Raw genomic sequence first — 22,252 nt, 5'->3', positions numbered from 1 at the left:
CCACTAGAATCAGACTTCGCCCTCGAAGTCATACTCAGGAAATAGCTCTGGGTACTGCTCTCGCATTTCAGACTCCGACTCCCAACTCAACTAGGACCCTCTCCGATGTTGCCATTGGACCTGAACAAGGGGTACCTCTTTTGCTTCTCGAAACCTTCACCTTTCGATTTAAAATCGCGAGCGACATCTCAATGTAATTCAAGCTCGCATCCACATGAATGTCCTCTAGGGGTACCACTGCTGTCTCATCGGCTACACACTTCCTCAACTGGGACACGTGGAAGGTGATATGAATTTGGTTCAACTCTGCAGGTAGCTCCAACGTGTACGCTACCCTACCCACTCTGGCGGTCACTTTGAAAGGTCCGATGTATCGGGGCCCTAGCTTGCCCCGTTTCCTGAATCGGATCACCCCTTTGCAAGGGGATACCTTCAGGAGGACAAAATCTCCGGCCTGGAACTCTAGCTCGGATCGTCGCCTGTCTGCATAACTCTTCTGGCGACTCTGAGCCGTCAGTAACCTCTGTCTGACCTGTTGAATCTGCTCAGTCATCTTCAGCACTATCTCAGTGCCACCCATCACTCTCTGTCCCACTTCTCCCCAACAAATGGGTGTACGACAACTCCTCCCGTACAGAAGCTCAAAGGGAGGAATACCAATGCTGGAATAGTGGCTGTTATTGTAAGAAAACTCATTCAAGGGCAAATAAGTATCCCAACTTCCCCCGAAGTCCATAACACATGCACGCATCATATCTTCAAGTGTCTGAATCGTCCGCTCGCTCTGCCCGTGTGTCTGTGGGTGGTATGCGGTACTAAAATGCAACCGGGTATCCAACTCCTCATGAAATTTCTTCCAGAACCTGGAAGTAAAACACATCTCGATCTGACACTATCGAGGTTCGCACTTCATGCCGTGCAACCACCTCTCACGCGTGGATCTCGGCTAATTTCTCTGCATAAGAGCTCTAACTAATAGCAAGGAAGTGAGCACTTTTCCTCAGCTGGTCCACAATCACCCAAATCATGTCAACTCCACGCGCAGACCTTGGTAACTTGGTGATAAAGTCCATAGAGATCTGTTCCCACTTCCACTGGGGAATCTCCAGAGGCTGTAATGGACCATGTGGACGCTGGTGCTCTGCCTTGACCCGACGGCAGGTCAAGCACCTCTCAACTACCCAAGCCACATCCCTCTTCATACAGGGCCACCAATAGTCTCTCTTCAGGTCCAAATACATCTTAGTGGCCCCGGGATGGATCGAGAATCTCGACATATGCGCCTCCTCCATCAATATACGTTGAGCTCCGCCCGTATAGGGTACCCAAATCGCCCTTGGAAAGTCATAAGCCCTCGACTATCTGTCACAAACTCTGACACCTGCCCAATCACCAGCTCCCTTTTGCGGTTCTCTCTTTTCATAACCACCACATCAGCCTCTCGAATGGTATCTAAAACTGGGGTCATCATCGTCATCCTCATACACACATCTCGGATCGGAGCACTCTCCGCTCTACGGCTCAGGGTTTCGGCTACCACATTAGCTTTTCCCGGATGATACAAGATCTCGCAGTCATAGTCTTTCACTACATCCAGCCACCTCCTTTGTCTCATATTCCGATTGGGCTGATCTATGAGATACTTCAGGCTCTTGTGGTCCATATATATGGTACACCGAACCCCGTACAAATAGTGACGCCAGATCTTGAGGGCGAACAGCACCGCCCCCAGCTCTAGATCGTGAGTGGGATATCTTGTCTCATGAGGCTTCAACTGCCTCGATGCATATGCTATCACGTGCCCCCTCTGCATCAGTACCGCACCCATCCCTGCTATAGATGCATCACAGTACACCACGAAGTCCTCCACTCCCTCGGGAAGAGCTAACACCGGGGCTTCGCACAACCTCTGGCGAAGAGTCTCGAATGAGGCCTGCTGCTCGGGACCCCAAATAAAAGTGACACCCTTCCGGGTCAACCTGGTGAGGTGGACATCAATCTTGGAGAAATATTTGATAAATCTCCGATAGTAGCCGGTCAATCCCAGAAAACTCCTAATCTCGGATGGGAATCTCGGCACCTCCCATCTCATCACTGCCTCGATCTTGCCCGGGTCGACCAAAATCCCATTCTGATTAACGAGGTACCCAGAAACTGGACCTCTCGTAACCAGAAATCACACTTGGAGAATTTTGGATAAAGCTTCTCCGAACTCAAAACTCCAAGAATCTCTATCATATGCTCCTCATGCTGCTCCCTGAACCTCGAATACACCAAAATGTCATCGATGAACACTATCACCGATCGGTACAACATAGGCTTGCACACCCAGTTCATGAGATGCATGAACGCCTCCGGTGCGTTGGTGAGCCCAAAAGGCATCACCACAAACTCATAATGCCCATAACGAGTCCTAAAGGCCGTCTTCTAGATATCCTCCTCGTGGACCCTCATCTGATGATACCCAGACCTCAAATTGATCTTGGAAAACCAAGACGCACCCTACAACTGATCAAACAGATCGTCGATCCTCAGAAGTGGATAACGGTTCTTGACTGTCAGCTTGTTCAACTCCCGGTAATCAATGCACATCCGGTGTGAACCATCCTTTTTCTTAACAAAAAGGATCGGCGCTCCCCATGGCGAGCTACTCGGTCTAATAAAACCCTTCCCTAATAGCTCCTGAAGCTATGAGGATAGCTCCTGCATCTCTGGTGGCGCAAGGCGATAAGGTGCCTTGGCGATAGGCGCCGCTCCCGGAACCAAACCACTTGCCTCTCGGGAGGCACACCTGGTAACTCTTCAGGAAAAACATTCGGAAATTCATTCACTGTCGGAACCTCAACGATAGAACTCGGTCTCTCAGCAGCAAGCCGTGTATCCATCACATACGCTACAAAATCCCTGCAACCCTGCTATAGACTCTGCCTCGCTCTGGTAGCCGATGAGAATGCTGACCCAGATCGGGTACCCTCACTATACACTGTAATCACTCCCCCACTAGGGTCTCGTATGGTCACCATCTGACACTCACAGTCAATCATACCTCCGAAATGACTTAACCAGTCCATGCCCACAATGACATATACATCACCCATCGCGATCAGTACCAGGTTTATCGGAAACTCAACAACAAAAATCTCTAGCACACACCCTCGGAATACATCAGTGACAAAAACTGCATGCTCTTCGGCTATGAAACCCTCAGAGGTCGACTGAACGCCTCACGTATAATACTAATGTGACGGCTAAAGGCTAAAGATACGAAGGATCGACTCGCATCCGAGTCAAATAACACTAGAGCAGGTACAGAACTCACAAGAAAAGTACCTATAAACAACACAATATAAGCACGACGAATCTCAAATTAATAGAAGTAAAGGATACATACTAGCCACAACATATGGTGTGACAACCCGAAAATCCTTGTCTTGTAAAGTTCAACTATTGAACTCAGCCGAGTGTCAGCCTTCGTTTTGCTATCTTTTAACGAAATTGTGGGTCTATATGAGTGTTCTAGGCTTAGTATAACCTAGATATGAGTCTTGGGAAGGGTTAGAAAGTGGGTAGCATCACAAAATCGGGCCAAACACACCAAGGAAGGTGTGTACAGTCGCACACCCGCGTGTGCGGCCAGCCAGCCGCACACCCAGCCGCACACCCACCCTCCAGCCGCACACTCACCCTTATATATATAAGGTGACCCTCTTCATTCATCCCTTCATTTGGCTGCACTCTGCTTTCCCTCTCTACTTTCTCTCTCTAAAAACTTCATCCAAGAACACTCTATGGTCCTCAAAAACGTGAAGTACACCATCTTTCAGCTTGTTATACTGGTAAAACACCTTGATCTAAGCTTAAAAATCTTCATGTTCTTCATGTTCTTCATCACTTGAAGGTGTACGGCCACACACCTTCATAAGGTGGCCGTACACACCTTAAAGACTCTCCAAAGTGTGAGTTTGGCCTCCATTTTTGCTAGTTGGACTTGGTATTGGCTTTGAAACACCTGAAAATCGACATTTTGAGCATGAAGGAAGAGTGTACGGCCGCACACTCCCATGTACGGCCGCACACTCCTATATGCGGCCGCACACTCCCATGTACGACCGCGCACAGGCCTGGCCGCACACCCTGGCCGTACACCTGGCCGCACACATATAAAAGTCGAGTTTGGTGGCCTTACACTCAAATCCAAGGCCCTACACTCATTTAGGGACCTCAATAGGTGTTTGTAACAGTTAATTCTAAGTGTTTCCATGTCCCTAAGGTGTGTCCATGTGTCTATTAGTGATTATATACCCTAAGTGTATTCATATATGTGTTATTACATGGTAAACTAGGATACGTTTGTGCTCACGACTTCATTCGACACCCGGCGATCCTGTATCAATCTTTCTTTCGAGTTACTCACTTCAGGTGAGTTCACACCCCTTAATCAACCTTTGAAATGATTTTAAATGCTTTTATGGGGGGGGGAATACAAGTTGAACTATTAAGTTATTATATCAATCGCATGTGATTAATAACTGTCAATCAAATAGATTTTTGCATGTTAAACTGTTTTATCAAGCTAAAGGTTTTCAAATCTTGTTTTCAAATCTCTTTTAAAGTACTAAAATCTCTTTTTAAATTACTAAACTTTTATCAAAGTCTTTTAAATTTATATTCTTGTTAGATTTATGTCTATATAGATATAGTTATATAAGTAGGGTTTTGAAGGACTTAGGACTGATAGCCCGCTTTATTTCCTGTTCCTTGTTTGGTTGTGGACTTAGAGTATCCGGTTATTTATCCGAGTGTTGTTGAAGTCCTAGTTATATATTATGTATATCTGTTTAGATATTAAAACTCTTACTCTAGTTCAACGCCTTTGGGTAGCAAAGGTACCTAGATAACCTCTCAAGTAAACTAAAGTAGGTATAGTTTAGAAACCAACAATAACTTCTATGAAGAGAAACTAGCTATATCAATATTCTAAAACATGAACTTTTAGTAAAAAGAAACATATATAGCAATCAGAGCAAGAGATACATCCTCATGACGCGGATTTCACCGTTGTCGAGTGGTAACCAGAGTCTCCTGGAGGGAGAGCGGACATTGTGTGTATAGATCTATACGGGACAGACCATCCCACATCCTGACTGCTAGCTACAGTCCCGGCCGACCAAGCCAAGGGGTGACAAATGTCACATTTATTTCGATGCCAGTAGGTCGTTGTGTTTACATCCGTCCATCAGTATGGTTACGAGTATCTTCATAGTTACCTTATAATTCATGGCCTTAAGGTAATTAGTACCACCGTAGTTTCTACATATAAAACTACGGTACTATAATATTTTTCCTTAATACATTAAAGTTGAAACGTTTTTGACATAAAACGATAATGTAAAACTATATTTTGATAATGATAGTAACATTTGGGAAAAATGCTCTTTAAACATAAAACAGTCGAGTCTTGGTAGAAGACTTCTTTTAGTAGAGAAATTCATTCCTTTAAACATGAAACAGTCGAGTCTTGGTAGAAGACTGTTTTTAGTAGAGAAATTCATTCTTTTAAACATGAAACAGTCGAGTCTTGGTAGAAGACTACTTTTAATAGAAAATATAGGATTTTCTGGAAGGAATTCAAATACTCTATAAACTTTTGTGAGATTATTTTGAGGAAAAACATGTATTTATATCAATGTCATTAAAATACTTATGAACTCACCAACATTAAAATGCTGACCCTCTCTTTCAAAATAACTTGTATTCTCAGGTCGTCAGTAGACAGGTACACTCTGGGAGCTTTTGCGAAGTCAACCTAGTACCGAGCTGCAACCTATGTTATTCTCTATATCTACTCTTGATGTTGTTGCTAAATGTAACCCATATAAAAACTTATACTATTAATGCAATGGTTGTTGTACTTTGATTACTATACTGCATGTGTTGTGATACTTGGCATGACGTCCTCCACCCCAGAACGTTTCCGTCGTTCCGGTTTTGGGGTGTGACAGATTGGTATCAGAGCATTGTTTATGGTGAACTGGGTATATCAAATCATAAAAGATATATAACTATAAATACAATGGGATAAAAATACTCTGACCAAGAGTTATACTTTAAAATATAACCATATTTTACAAAAGTATAAGTACATCCAGAATATAAAAACCCGAACAAGTATCACAAGAAGAACAAGAATAAAAGTCTTTGGATGTTGGGCATTACCGTCAAACCTAGGCAGTTATGTAATCGTAGCTGGAATAAATATAGCCTGATCAACTATATTGATGCGACTAACGTGTGTTTGGGAGTGATGGTGGTGTTGCAATGAATCTGAAACTTACCATGTAGGAATGCTAGAGCCAAACATAAAGTTTAAAAATACTATAGGAGTATTTTATGATACTAAAAGACTAATAATAAATCTAAAAGCATGTTCAGAAGTGATGGGTTTTAGGTAAAACAAATAAACTAGAAAAACAATTCCTAAGTTCACATGCAACCTACTTTGGATCTATGTTTTAACTATTGAACATATAACTTTGATTTGCAAACAAGAACCCTAGAGGAGAGAGGCTAATTTCAAAATTAACAAACTACGGTTTTAGAATTACATACCTTTCAATTGTTATAGCAAACAATTGTTAATCCTCTTGAACTTGATCTTCTTGGAACCCTAGCACCACAAATGTAATGCCTCTAATGGAATCACACCCAAGAACTAGCAAGAAGGAAACTTGAAGGAGAGAGGGTAGGGTATGCAAAAATAGGCCTAGGGTTTCTACCAAGGTAGGAGTGGCCAAAATTGTGAGCTAGGAGGCTCCTTATATAGCTGATGGATCTAGGGTTTAGGGAAAACCCTAATACTCCTTTGCTTGGGGCCTAAGCTAATCGAAAGCCTTATCCACGGCCCCCTTGGACGAAATCCTTAGGGTTTCCCCTATAGATTTCGTGCACCTCCTTCCAAGGAGGTTCTGGAGCCTTCCACTCAACTATTAGATAATTGCAAACTAGTCCCTGCACTTTATAATTAATACTTTTAACCCCAAAATTAATTCTGATTAATTTATGGCTAACTATTAATTAAACATAATGATTTCTAATTAATATATTAATATTTTAACATATTAATAAATCATTTATATTAATTTATTAATCTTGTAAATTAATATCTCTCCTTTGATAATTTCCTTGTCCAGTTGCTAGGTTGAGGGCAACCCAAAAGGACTGTGCTGCTATCAATTCAAGTACATACCAATTATAGTTATGTGCTTAGACACCTAATCCAACAGTCTCCCACTTGGATAAGTTTGTAACTGTAATTCCTAGTATGACTTCTAAATTTGACCAGCAAATTGTAGCTTCCAAAAGCTGCTGCTGAACTCTGACCCAGTTAGTTACGTGTCCTTAGATAAGTGATCATATAATCCTTCGTTCTGCAAGATATCCCCGGACATAAGACATGGAATGTAATCAATCTCTTTGTCCATAATCTATGTTTCCCGATTTCTGATTTGTGATGATGTAGGACTTCTAATGGAACACATCAATTTAGTCCTGGCTGGGCCCAGCACATAAGTCAACACCAAATCATCGAGGGGCCCACAAATATCGCTTTTCCGGTTAGGGAAAAAGGAACGAATAAACGTTGACTCATATGCTTGTATGTTTTACTCATCAAATTATACATGACAATACGTTTTATAACACCAAGTTACTGATGCGTTATCGTATCACCAATGTATAACTGACTTTGTAAATTACAACTCATATATCTTCGTTTCAAGATTATAAGATATTATCGTCTCAGTATTACTCGTGACGAATTCCATGAAGTGATACTCTGAGCGAGGGTTTATCCAATACTCAAATCTCAATTTCTGAGTACTCATGAACATTACAGCAATTCTATTGCCATGTCTATCCTCAGACAATCTGCAATCCAATTCATGACAGTCTTAATTCACTACTTACTTCCAAAAGTACGAGCGACTGTGGAGTTTGAATGATCTTATCATCCGGGAAGTAAAACATGCAAAATATGAAACACAATAATAAACAATCGACAAAAGGCAGTAACCAAACTTATAAATAATACTTTATTATTTAATCACCAAAAGTCAATTACATTTACTTTGTTACAAGTTTCAGAACAAAACTAATCTAACTACTAAAACTAATATCATCTTTCAGTCCTATGCTCCGAGCATGCTGAATATGCTTAGCCCTACTCAGACCCTTTGTGAGGGGGTCTGCTGGGTTATCTTCAGATGACACCCTCCTTACTACAAGATGGCCTTCTTCTACTCTATGTTTGATAAAATGGTACTTTTTGTCGATATGTCTGGTTTTACCATGATCTCTTGGTTCCTTTGTCAAGGCAACCGCTCCCTCATTATCGCAGAACAGTTCCATAGGCTCCTGGATGGTAGGAACAACTCCGAGATCTCCGATGAAGTTCCTTAACCAAGTTGCTTCTTTCGACGCTTCACTCGCTGCTATGTACTATGATTCACAAGTAGAATCAGCCACCGTATCTTGCTTGGAACTTTTCCAAGTAACCGCTCCTCCATTCAGTAAGACTCCGCCTCCTCCCTGGCCTGAGTCTCCAGCTCAATCTCTCTCTTCCAGCCATTTTCCTGAAGCTCAACAAATGTCCGATAAGTTGAGTTCGCCACGAACTCTCGTATATCCCTCCTCAGGATGATCAATAGCGGCTCATACGGGGCTGCTCAGCAGACACGTGCTCAGGGCAGAACAACGCCCTCTTGTGAAACATCCTCGTAATCACTGTCACCGACTCTGTCTTCTGCTTGAGAGACAGAAACTCCTGGTCCAACCGTTCCCTCTCCACATGGGGAACATACTCATCTCAGAACATCGCAGTAATCCTCTCTCAAGTCACTACAGTGTGCTCTGCAGGAGTAGAACTGTCTATCACAAACTTGCACCAGTCCTTCGCTCCGAAGCGAAGCTGGTTCAGCTCGAACCGTACCCTCAAGTGCTTTGGACATGAACAAGTGTAGAAACACCCGTCGGTATCATAGATCCATCTCATCGCAGCAATCGGATCCTGAGTCCCATCAAACTCTGGTGGCTTCGTGTTGCTGAACTCCCGATACATCAACGAGTCACCTCCCTCGGGTCTGGCAGCAGCGACAGCTGCGGTGGCTGCAGCAACAGGAGCCTCAGTAATAGCAACATAACGCTCATCAAATGTCTCAATCATTGTGGTCTTAATAGACCCAAACATCTCTGATATCGCCTCTCGAATGGCTGCGGCCACCTCCTCATGGATCATCCTGCGGATCTCCTTATCACTAGTACCATTTGTCCCACTACCTCCAGGGTTGTGACGAGTAGTCACCATAATGCCTCTGAAACACAACACAAAAATCAACAGAGACTCATTCGAGTATAGTCACACTCGATTTCCCGCTCCTATATGCTCCTTAGTACGGGCCCAATACTACCTTCCACGCCAACCTGTATCCAATCCAAGTCTTCTCAAGGATCCCCATTCACAAACACTCTATTTCTCACAAATAACATGCTACTCTCTCAGTAGACCCCTAATAAACTCATCTATATATCTCTCCTAGATTATCTCGCGACTCAGAAATCTCTCTAGGTGATTCCTGCTAGATACTCTTACTTAGCACATACTCAAGGCATATAACAGATATCAATAATTCCTAGGCTAAGGCATCACAAATCAGGCAACTCTAGCCCTGAATATGAAGCACCTAGCCTATCTTCTAGCATGCATCACTAATATCTCAATAATAACTCATAACACAAATAAGTAAGAGTATTTTGGGAAATCACCGTTCGGGCTCTGGTTGATTGTACACACTGCTCCGTCTCATTTTTCTCTTAGAAACTCTTGCTTGTCTTAGAAAAATCATTTCTTTTGAAAATTTTTCTCAAATCCTCAGTTTGAGTCCAAACATACCCGAAGGTACATCCGAATCCCTCAAACCAAGGCTCTATTACCAACTTGTAACACCAGAAATTTCCAAATAAAAATTTCATTTTTGATCCCAATTTAAATCAAATATCAAAATTCTCAAAACCCAAGTGTATAAATTATTTAAACACAAAATCACAAAATGTCTAATAACATCCCAAAATCCTCAAAACAAATCTCCAACTGGTGTGTACAATCAACCCGGCGCCTTCCCGCGATCCTCGGAAGTACCTGAAACATATATCACATAACACGGTAAGCACGAAGCTTAGTGAGTTCCCCAAAATACCACATACAACTCATTAGCCACTCGAGGCTATAACTCTGTAAGACCCTCCGATCAATGTGTCTCAGTGGGACCCTCCAGTCCCACAACTCTGATGGACCCTCCGGTCCTAACTCCGTGGAACCTCCGGTCCTTACTCTACGGACCCTCCGGTCCTAGCTCTGTAACTCATTAATAACACATGGCATAAATCACACAATACAGGATATCACAGTACTCAAATAAACACATAAGACCCTCCGGTCACACACAACTCATATTACCACTATAGGTATGTATAGCAAGAAGACTCACCTCATAAGCTAGCAAGTAAAAGTCTCGTACTCGGAAATATCAAACTAGCCTCCGCCTAACATATTGGATAATCATCTCTAATTAATACTCTACTCATACTCAAATACACTAAAGGTTGCTCTCTCTTTCTCTCTGACTCTTGGAATTGGTAAAAGACCATTTTACCCTTCTGTGGTCTCCATTACTCATGTTGACCAAACCCTAAAGTCAACAGAAGTCTACTCGAGTCAACAGTCCAAGTTTGACCTGACTCGTCGAGTGCACTCATGCGACTCGTTGAGTCCACTCGTTTCCTCAGAAATCTTGTGAAGACCCAACTCAGCTCGTCGAGTTAACCCCCAACTCGTCGAGCTATCGCATGATCAAGCTCATTGGGACAAACCCTAACTGACTCGTCGACTCGACTCATCGACTCGACGAGTCTATCTAGACTCATCACTTATTCAAATGATTTCAAGGCAGAAAACCCTTCCACACTCTAGATCGGTACTTCCAGGACTCGATTATCACGTAAAGCCATGAACTTTACGTCCATTCATGGCACTTAGGGCTTGAAATGCTAAAAACATGCTCTAATAAGGGTTTTTAACTCAAATGCCCTATTAGGGCTGAATAAAGCAGGGATCAGCCAGGATACCGTTCTGGTCGACAAGGTGCCCCAGAAACTGCACCTCGATTAACGAGAACTCACACTTGGAGAACTTCTCAAACTACCTCTCCCTCCTCAAGATCCCTAATACCTCCCTCAAATGCTCCTCATGCAGCTCCTGGGTCACGGAATAGACCAAAATATCATCAATAATCACAATCACAGACCAATCCCACATAGGCATGCATACATGATTCATAAGATCCATGAACGCGACTGGAGCTTTTGTGAGCCTAAATAGCTTCACCACAAACTCGAAATGACCATAACATGTCCGAAAGGCCATCTTCTACAACATCATCCTCTGTTGTCCTCATCTGATGATATCACGAATGCAGATCAATTTTGTAAAACCAAGATGCGCCCTGAAGCTAGTCAAATAAATAGTCATTCCTAGGGAGTGAATGATGGTTCTTTACCGTTAGCTTATTCATGGTGAACTACTTGGCTGAATGAATCCTTTGTCTAACAGCTATTGAAGTTTTGTAGACAACTCCTGCATCTTTGGAGGTGCTAACTGATAAGGTGCCTTTGCTATCGGAGCCGCACCGAGAATTACGTCAATTCGAACAACCACCCGTTGACCCTCGCAGTCGATCATAGCCCTAAACCTGCTTAACCAATCCATCCTTACTATCACGTATACATTCCCCGCGGGGATGGGAATCATATCAATAGAACAGGGCACTACAAAAATATCTAAGACACAACCACAATAAACAATTGCTGTAGAAACCTTGTGTTCATTCGCGATAGAAACCTGCAACGGACACTCCAACTCACGAAGAGTCGTATCAAAATGCCTGCTAAAGGGCTAAGATACAAAAGATCGACTCACACCCGAGTCAAAAAGCACAAGAGCAAGCAAGGAGTTCACTAAGAAGGTGCCTAATAGATTCATAAACATAAGCATATCATAAAATAACTAACCGAATAGTAAATAGAAACATACCAGTAACGATGTCCGACGTCGTCGTAGCCTCCTCAGTTGTGAGCTGGAAAGCACGAGCTCGAGCCCTCGGAGGCTCCACCCTACCCTAGCGCCCATCTTTATCCTCAAGTTATCCGGTGATGGAGCCTGCGCTGGCCTCGTATTGATCAAAGGATAGTTGGCCTTAATATAGCCAACATGGTCACAGTTCTCAAAAATCCTGGTGCTCGGTATTGGGGCCTGTTGATGACATTCCTTGGCATAATGACCCTTCCACATTTGTGGCATCCAGATGAAGATCGACAAGCACCATCATGAACCTTGCTGAACTTGACACAAGTACGGCCCCTCTGTCCCCCAGATCTCAAATCAGCAGGCTTGAACCGCTTCGCTGCAGGTTGTAACTCAACAGGGGCTTGCCTCAGCTCCCTCGTCGGGAGCTCTATCTCAATCTTTTGCCTCATCACAACCTCCTGAAGCTCAGAGAGAGTACCATAACGATGGGTGGACACGAAGTAGAAGATATATGTCTTGATCATGCTTAAGGACTGGGTCATCTGAGCCTTTTCAAAAGAAGCAAACTCAGGGCAGAAGCCTTCTCAGTAAACATCTTGGTGATCTTCGTCACCATCTCAGTCCCCTGTCTCAGATCCAGATACTCCTGAGCCAGCCTCTCGCTCTCCACCAATGGAACATACCTGGTGCGGAACATCTCCGAGAACTGCTCCCAAGTAACAACAACTCTCTGCTCAGTAGTGTAAGAGGTAGTCACCAATCTCCACCAATCTTTCGCGCCTGACTAGACAAGGTTCATGGTGCATTTGATGTTTTGGTCACCAGGGTAAGAACATGTGATGAAACAACCCTCCACATCATACAACCACCTCATCGCCACAAACAGGTCCCTCACCCCATCAAACTCCGGTGGCTTCGTATTGTCGAAGTCCCGGTACTGGAAAGCTCTCTCCCCTCGAACCCATGTGGCAACGACAGCCGTAGTAGCTGCAACAACAACAGCCTCAGAAAGTGCAACATATCGATCATCAAAGAGCTCAATCATAACGATCTTGATAGACCCAAACGTCTCCGGCATAATCCACCGGCCAGCAGCTGCCACCTTGGTGTCGATGATCTCCCGAATATGATCATCAGTCAATCATTGCCTATCCTTCCCACCCGCTCTAAATCCAGAACCTAATCCCCTCGTGAATACGATACTGAAACTAAACTAGAATTAATCATAAATTTTGTAATTCATACGTTGAAAAAAAACCATTCCAGACAAAGAAAACTCTTACGGCTTGTGAATTCCTTGCTACGTATATCGGTCATGTGCTTTCAATAGTACAGGCCCATACTACCGTCCACACCTACCCGTATTTGCCTCAAAGATCATCACAACCGCCAAAAATAGATGCTACAGCTAAGATACACACTCATCCTATCCCCACTCCCTAGAGAGTGGCTAATAACACCTCATCTAACTGACTGCTCACACAGCTAGTCACCTATGAAACTTCCACCAACCATATAGACACTCATGCATACTGATCATACATAATACTAGATCCTATAGACAATCGAAAACTTGATCCTACCCTAAGCACGTAATCATACAAGAATAGGAAATAAGGTTAAATCAAATATTCTCAGGCTATAAAATCTTAGTTATGTACAACTACGATTCACATACTAAGTGACTATAGTAATGATGTCAATTTCGTATAAGAAGCACTCCTAGGCTATCGGGCATCATACATCAGGCAATTCTATCATGAAATTCGTAAAGATCCTAGCCTACCACTAGCATGTTGTTCTACCATCAGCATTATATCGAATAACAGTGTGGGTAACTTTGGGTATACTTTCTTGCTCCGACTGATCGTAAACATCGCATCCATCCTTGGTTACTTTTGAAAACAATTCTGAAAACCGTATTAAAACTTTTTCAGTTCCTTAGTTTGATTCTGGATTTGCACGAATGTCCTTCATGTTTTCTCAAAGCAAGACTCTAATACCAACTTCTAACAATAAAAAAATCAAAGAAATTTAAAATTTTCAAAAACAACTCATCAACCATAAAGTGTTTACAAATAAAAACATTATTTAAAAAGTATAGTCAAAATCAGAGTATCCCAAGATCCATTGTCATAAAAATAGGAAGATGTGCACAATCATGCCTTCACTTTACCATGATCCTCTGAAGTACCTGAAACAATATCTGAAACTGAAAGCCAAATCTTAGTGAGTTCCCCCAAAGTACTATCACACAACAAAACAAAATTAACATGCAAAAATGAGCCTTCAGCCTGACTGGACCTCCTCGCAGGGCCTACAGCCTATCTGGACCGCTCTACGGGCCTTCAGCCTGATTAGACCCCCTCAAATGGCCAATAGGCTATCCGTACCCCCTGGGTATCCTGGCCTTCAGCACAAAGCAAGACCACCTCAACCCAATTAAAATATGTCGACATATGCAACAAATAACATAAGCACATATCCAGCAAATACAGGTAATCATACAAATATACTAACCTATCATATAACTAGCATAACATCATCCTAAATTCCAGGATACATAACCTAGTGGGCCGGTATTGGTGCCTTCGACCCACAAGTACAGTAAGGAAAACTCACCTCTCTCTCCGAACAATAGCTGAACAAATCTCTGCTTCGAATATCGACTCTACCAGTCACCTATTAATTAGATCATGGCCAAACTTAACATATAATCAAAATACCCAAATTACCCCTAGGTCAAAATTGGTCAAACCCAGGTCAAAGTCTAAAAGTCAACCGAGACAACTCAGTCGAGTACGCTGGGCGTACTCAGCCTGTACGCGGGCGTACTCAGACATTGGCTAAAAGCAGGGGATTAACTGCGTACGCGCAGCGTACCACTTGGTATGCCCAGCATACGTATATAGCTCCTTTCCATCTCATTTAGAGTTTAATGCTTAAGTCCATCCATCCAAACTATAGATCTAGGCCCCAAAAGTTGTCCTTTACCATAATGTTTCCAACTTTATGGTCTGACCTGGCTTTGAAGTGCTAAATACCAAAAACCTCAACCTCTTAACCCATTAAGAGATCTAAACTCACACATGGAAGGGGAATAATGACCAAGACCACATTTTTATGTTTCTAAACACTTCAAAATGTCTGAAATGACAGCTTAAATGTATTGAAGTAACTCATCCTCAAAATACCAAACTAATGAGACCAAATGAACCCAAACTTCATGACTAAACAAGATCTAATCAACACTTAACCAAGTTCAGAGCTTTTTACCTCCAAATGATGCCAAATGATGATGTGATTATGGATCTAAAGTGTCCCACTCCTCTAAGATAATCTTCTCTTCTTCCTTCTGCCTTCAAGGTCACCACAAATACACTCAAAGGCTCACAAATGCTCTTAAATGGTTTAGGGTTCGCAAAAGGTCGGAATGAGGTTGGAGGATGATGGAAAGGACGAGACTTGGGACTTCAAGATGTTTAAATAGGGTCCAAACCCTAAATATTAGTGTTTGAGGTTCTGGAACGTACGCCTAGCATACACTATGTACGCCCAACGTACGTGAGCCCCGCCCAAAATTTATAAAAATGCCACTATGGGGTCAGTTTGCAATACTTCTCATACACAAGGGCTAAAATGAAAATAATCTTCATACTTAGGGTGAATATTAGAAATACCACATCATTAAGTCAAATTTACATTATGAATGTTAAAACTGAAGTGTAACATCCGGATTTCCAGGGCCATATGTGCGATGCATGAACATAAAGTTCAGACCTTTACGTGACTTTTGGGTGTTAGAAGGTTAGATCTACAAGTTAGAGAAGTAGATCTGACTTAAGAAGGTCGTTTGAGCATTCTCATGGAGGAAACTCGCCGAGTCCTTGAGAGGACTCGACAAGTCGGATTGTGTTGCACCACGATTCGTGATCAGTGGTAACCCGTCGAGAGAAAAGATAACTCGACGAGTTGAGTGATGCCTTAGGAGGATTCAGAGGACACGCATGGACTCGCCGAGTCACCCGAGTGCACTCGACGAGTCTGGTCAAAGTTGGATCGTTGACTGGAGTTGACTTTTAGTGTTTGGACAACATTTGGACATTTGACCATTGGAGGGGTAAGATGGTCTTTCCCCCTCCTGAGGGATCATAGGAAGGGGTTTGTCTAGCCTATGAGAATCATTGTTAATTAGAGGTAAATTAATTTATGTGATTAGCCGGAGGCTACATCAGTGATTTGAGTTTGAGACTTTCCGAGGTTACCCGAGGTGAGTCTTCTCACTATACATTACCTAGAGTGGTATCTATGTGCAGACCGGAGGGTCTTATGTGCTATGTGTATGTTTGAGTTTATGTGCAGTGTGATATATGTATGCTATGTGTTATATAGACCGGACCTGAGGGTCCAACGATTTAGACCGGACCAGAGGGTCCAACGAGCTTGATCGGACTGGAGGGTCGAACGAGCTACGGGACTGGAGGGTCCTGCTGAGACATATTGACCGGAGGGTCATACCCAGTTATAGCCTCGAGTGGCTTATGTGTTGTATGTGGTATTTTGGGGAACACACTAAGCATTTATGCTTACCGTGTTATGTGATATGTGTTTCAGGTACAAGCAGGATCGCGGGAAGGCGCCGGCATGATTTGTACACACTGACAGAGGATTTTGTATTTGAGATTCTGGGATGTGTTTTACCCTAATAACAGTTGATACACTTGAGTTGAGATGATTTATATGAGTTATGTTATGTTTGAAAAATGAAAAATTGTTTTGAAAAATACGTTGTTACAAGTTGGTATCAGAGCCTTGGTTTGAGGGATTCGGATGCACCTTCGGGCGTATCTGAACTCAAACTGAGGATTTGAGAAAATTTTTCATAAAAGAAACAATTTTTCTAAAAGAGTAAAAGATTTTTGAGAAAAGCAGAATGGAGCAGTGTGTACGATCAGCCAGCGCCCGAACGGTGATTTCCCAAAATACCCTTACTTTATGTGTTACGAGATATTATGTGTTATGCTTTGCATGCTAGAGTAGGCTAGGTATTCATATCTAGGACTAGAGTGGCTTGATTTGTGATGCCTTAGCCTAGGAAATTACTGCTACTATGAGTTACTTCGAGGGTGAGTAGGTAGCAACGAGGAGCTTATGAGTGGTCTACTGGAGGGTAGCCTGTGTTCAGCGAGATATAGTGTACTTGTGAACTGGGATCCTAAGAGGAGGACTTGGGGTGAATACTTATGCGGTGTGGAAGGTAGTATAGGGCCCGTACTAATGGAAACACTGGATCAGTGAGCAGTCCATGTAAGAATCCTTAGGGTACTAAGGAACGAGTAGGGTTGGGTTAACGAGTGCGAGTATACTCGAGCAAGTCTCTGATTTCTTTTGTGTTGTTTTTCAGAGACATTATGGTGGGTACGCGCCACACTCCAGAGAGCAGCGGTGTTAGCGATGATGAGATTCGCAGGATGATTCATGATGAGGTGGCAGCAGCCATTCGAGCTGAGATACCAGAGATGTTTGGGTCTATCAAGACCACGCTGATTGATACATTTGACGAGCGGTATGCTGCTCTTACCGCCGCTGATGTTGCTACGGCCACCGTAGCCGTTGCCGCTGCTAGGCCATAGGGGGTGACTCGTTGTTGTACTGGGAGTTCAGCAACACGAAGCCACCAGAGTTTGATGGGACTCAAGATCCGATAGCCGCGATGAGATGGATCTCTGACATTGAGGGATGCTTCTACACATGTTCTTGTCCTGAGCATCTGAGGGTACGGTTCGCGCTGAACCAGCTTCGCTTGGGAGCAAAGGACTAGTGGAAGTTTGTGACGACAAACTTCACTCCTGCAAAGATTACAGCGGTGACCTGGGAGAGGTTCACCACCATGTTCCGAGATGAGTATGTTCCCCCGGTGGAGAGGGAACGGTTGGCACAGGAGTTCTTGTCCCTCAAGCAGGGGACGAAGTCCGTCACTGTGATTACGCGGATGTTTCATGAGAGGGCGTTGTTTTTCCCTGAGCATGTGTCTACCGAGCAGGTACGTATGAGCCGATATCTGAGCATACTAAGGAGGGACATTCGTGAGTTCATGGCGAACTCGACATAACGGACATTTGCCGAGCTCCAGGCGAATGCCCGGAAGAGGGAGATTGAGCTAGAGACTCAGGCCAAGGAGGAGGCCGAGTCTCGGAGGAGGGACAGGCGGCCGGTACAGTCTCATCCGACTGCCAAGCGGGCAAAGCCCGCTGATTCGAGATCTGGAGGTCCGAAGGGCCGCACTTGCGGGAAGTGCGGCAAGAGCCATGAGGGGGTAAGCAGAGGAGGTGTCTGCTACAAGTGTGGCAAGGAGGGGCATTTCGCGAGGGATTGCCCCAAGGGGTTTGCAGTTTGCTTTCACTGCAACCAGACTGGCCACTTGAAGGCCGAGTGCCCACAGCTACTTCAGGGATCAGCACAGGGACATGCACCTGCTGCTAGAGCTACCGAGGTCCGGCCAGCGAAGGCCGAGGCACCGAAGGCTTGCGGGAGGGCCTTTCAGTTGACAGCGGAGGAGGTCCGCGCAGCGCCCGATGTCGTGGATGGTATGTATTCTTTTATTTACTTATACTGAGTTGAGATATTGTGCTTATACTGTGGTATGCATAGGTACTTTTCTTGTGAGTTCTGTACCTGCTTTGGTGTTATTTGACTCGGGTGCGAGTCGATCTTTCGTGTCATTAGTGTTTAGCCAACACATCAGTACCCGGCGAGAGGCATTGAGTCGACCTCTACGAGTTTCTATAGCTGACGAGCGAGCGGTTTATGCTACTGATGTGATTCGAGGATGTGTACTCGAGATTTTCAGTGTTGAGTTCCTGATAGATCTGGTACCGATTGTGATGGGGGATGTATGTGTCATCGTAGGCATGGACTGGTTGAGCCGATTTGGAGCTGTTATAGACTGCGAGCGACAGTTTGTGACCATACGAGACCCTAGTGGGGGAGTACTTACGGTGTATGGCGAGGGTACCCGATCTGGGTCAGCATTTTGTTCGGCTGGCAGAGCGAGACAGAGTCTACAGCAGGGTTGTAGGGGGTTTTAGCCTATGTGATGGATACACGAGTTGCCGTAGAGAGGCCGACTTCTGTCGGTGAGGTACCGATAGTGCGAGAATTTCCGGATGTTATCCCCAAGGAGTTGTCGGGTGTGCCTCCCGAGAGGCAGGTGGAGTTTCGCATCGATTTGGTTCTGGGGGCAGCACCTATTGCCAAGGCACCCTATCGCCTTCCGCCATCGGAGATGCAGGAGTTATCCTCGCAGCTTCAGGAACTGTTGGGGATGGGATTCATCCGACCGAGTAGCTCGCCGTGGGGAGCGCCGATCCTTTTTGTAAAGAAAAAGGATGGTTCACACCGGATGTGCATAGATTACCGAGAGTTGAATAAATTAACGGTGAAGAACCATTATCCATTACCGAGGATCGACCATCTGTTCGATCAGTTGCAGGGTGCGTCTTGGTTTTCCAAGATAGACTTGAGGTCTGGATACTACCAGGTGAGGGTGCGTGATGAGGATATCCAGAAGACGCCATTTAGGACTCGTTATAGGCATTACGAGTTCGTGGTGATGCCTTTTGGGCTCACCAATGCACCAGCGGCGTTCATGGACCTCATGAACCGAGTATGCAGGTCGATGTTGGATCGATCGGTGATTGTGTTCATCGATGATATTCTAGTGTATTCGAGATCCAGAGAGCAGCATGAGGAGCACCCGAGGGAGATCCTTAGAGTATTGAGATCAAAGAGGCTTTATGCTAAATTCTTCAAGTGTGATTTCTGGTTACGAGAGGTCCATATCTTGGGACATCTCGTTAATTAGAATGTGATACTGGTCGATCCGGCCAACATTGAGGTTGCGATGAGTTGGGAGGTGCCGAGATCCCCCACCGAGATCTTGAGTTTTCTGGGGTTGGCCGGCTACTATCGGAGATTTATCAGAGATTTCTCCAAGATTGTCGTTCCCCTCACCAAATTGACCCGGAAGGGTGTTGCTTTTATTTGGGGTCCAGAACAGCAGACCTCGTTTGAGACTCATCGCCAGATGCTATGCGAAGCCCCGGTGTTAGCCCTTCCGGAGGGAATAGAGGTTTTCGTGGTGTATTGTGATGCGTCTATATCGGGGTTGGGTGCGGTGCTTATGCCGAGAGGGCACGTGATAGCATACGCATCGAGGCAGCTGAAGCCTCATGAGACGAGGTATCCCACCCACGATTTGGAGTTGGGGGCGGTGGTGTTCGCCCTCAAGATATGGCGCCATTATTTGTATGGGGTTCGGTGTACCATATACACGGACCACAAGAGTTTGAAGTATCTGATGGATCTGCCCAACCTGAATATGTGCCATAGGAGATGGTTGGATGTGGTAAAGGATTACGACTGTGAGATCCTGTAGCACCCGGGCAAGGCTAACGTGGTAGCCGATGCTCTGAGCCGCAGGTCGGAGAGTGCCCCGATTTGAGATATATGTATGAGGATGACGGTGATGACTCCGGTGTTGGATACCATTCGAGAGGCCCAGGCAGAGGCTGTGAGACCGGAGAACCGCAAGAGGGAGAGGGTGATTGGACAGGTATCAAAGTTTGTGACGGATAGCCGGGGGCGTATGACCTTTTGTGGTCGGATTTGCATGTCGTATACGGGCGGGGCACGTAGCACTTTGTTGGAGGAGGCGCATAGATCGAGATTTTCGATCCATCCTGGGGCCACTAAGATGTATTTGGACTGGAAGAGAGACTACTGGTGGCCCTGTATAAAGAAGGATGTTGCATGGGTAGTAAAGAGGTGCTTGACCTATCACCGGGTTAAGGTCGAGCACCAGCGTACGCATGACGAAGAGCACTCGCTTCCTTGCTATCAGTGAGAGCTCTTCTGCGGAAAGGCTGGCAGAGACATATATGAAAGAGGTGGTGTCGCGGCATGGAGTGCCGATCTCGATTGTGTCAGACTGAGATGTACGTTTCACTTCTAGGTTCTAGAAGAAGTTCCATGAGGAGTTGGGTACGAGATTTCACTTCAGTACTGCTTACCACCGACACACGGATGCCAGAGTGAGCAAACTATACAGAAACTCGAGGACATGCTTCGGGCATGTGTTATAGACTTCGGTGGAAGTTGGGACACAGACCTACCTTTGGCTGAGTTTTCTTACAACAACAGCCACCATTCGAGTATTGGTATGCCTCCCTTTGAGCTTTTATATGGGAGGAGATGTCGGACCCCCATCTGTTGGGGAGAGGTAGGGCAACGAGTGATGTGTAGCACTGAGATAGTCGTTAAGACGACTGAGCAGATACAGCAGGTCAGACAGAGGTTACTGACAGCCTAGAGCCGTCAGAAGAGTTATGCGGATAGGCGGCGATCCGACCTCGAGTTCCAGGTTGGAGATTTCGTACTCCTGAAGGTATCTCCTTGGAAAGGAGTGATCCGATTCAGGAAGAGGGGCAAGCTGGGGCCTCGTTACATTGGTCCGTTTAGGGTAATCGCGAGGGTGGGTAAGGTAGCATACCGTCTGGAGCTACCCGAGGAGTTGAGTCAGATCCATGATACCTTCCACGTATCCCAGTTGAGGAAGTGTATAGCCGATGAGACGGCGGTTGTGCCGCTAGAGGATATTCAGGTGGATGCGAGTCTGAATTACATTGAGAGGCCGATCGCGATCCTGGATCGGAAGATCAAGGTTCTGAGGAATATAGATGCGGGAACAGCATCCAGAGTTGTTTGCAGAGTGAGACTTCGAGGGCGAAGTCTGATTCTAGTGGGGGAGAATTGTAACATCCAGATTTCCAGGGCCATATGTGCGATGCATGAACATAAAGTTCAGACCTTTACATGACTTTTGGGTGTTAGAAGGTCAGATCTATAAGTTAGAGAAACAGATCTGACTTCAGAAGGTCGTTTGAGCATTCTCATGGAGGAAACTCGCCGAGTCCATGAGAGGACTCGACGAGTCGGATTGTGTTGTACCATGATTCGTGATCAGTGGTAACCCGTCGAGATAAAGGTTATCTTTACGAGTCGAGTGAGCCCTTAGGAGGATTCAGAGGACACGCATGGACTCGCTGAGTCACCCGA

The sequence above is a fragment of the Lactuca virosa genome, chromosome 2 (genome assembly GCF_052849685.1).
Source record: "Lactuca virosa cultivar CGN04683 chromosome 2, Lactuca_virosa_CGN04683_v6, whole genome shotgun sequence".
Lineage (NCBI taxonomy): Eukaryota > Viridiplantae > Streptophyta > Magnoliopsida > Asterales > Asteraceae > Lactuca > Lactuca virosa.
The sequence above is the reverse complement of the archived record's forward strand: the minus strand, read 5'-3'. Positions refer to the sequence as shown.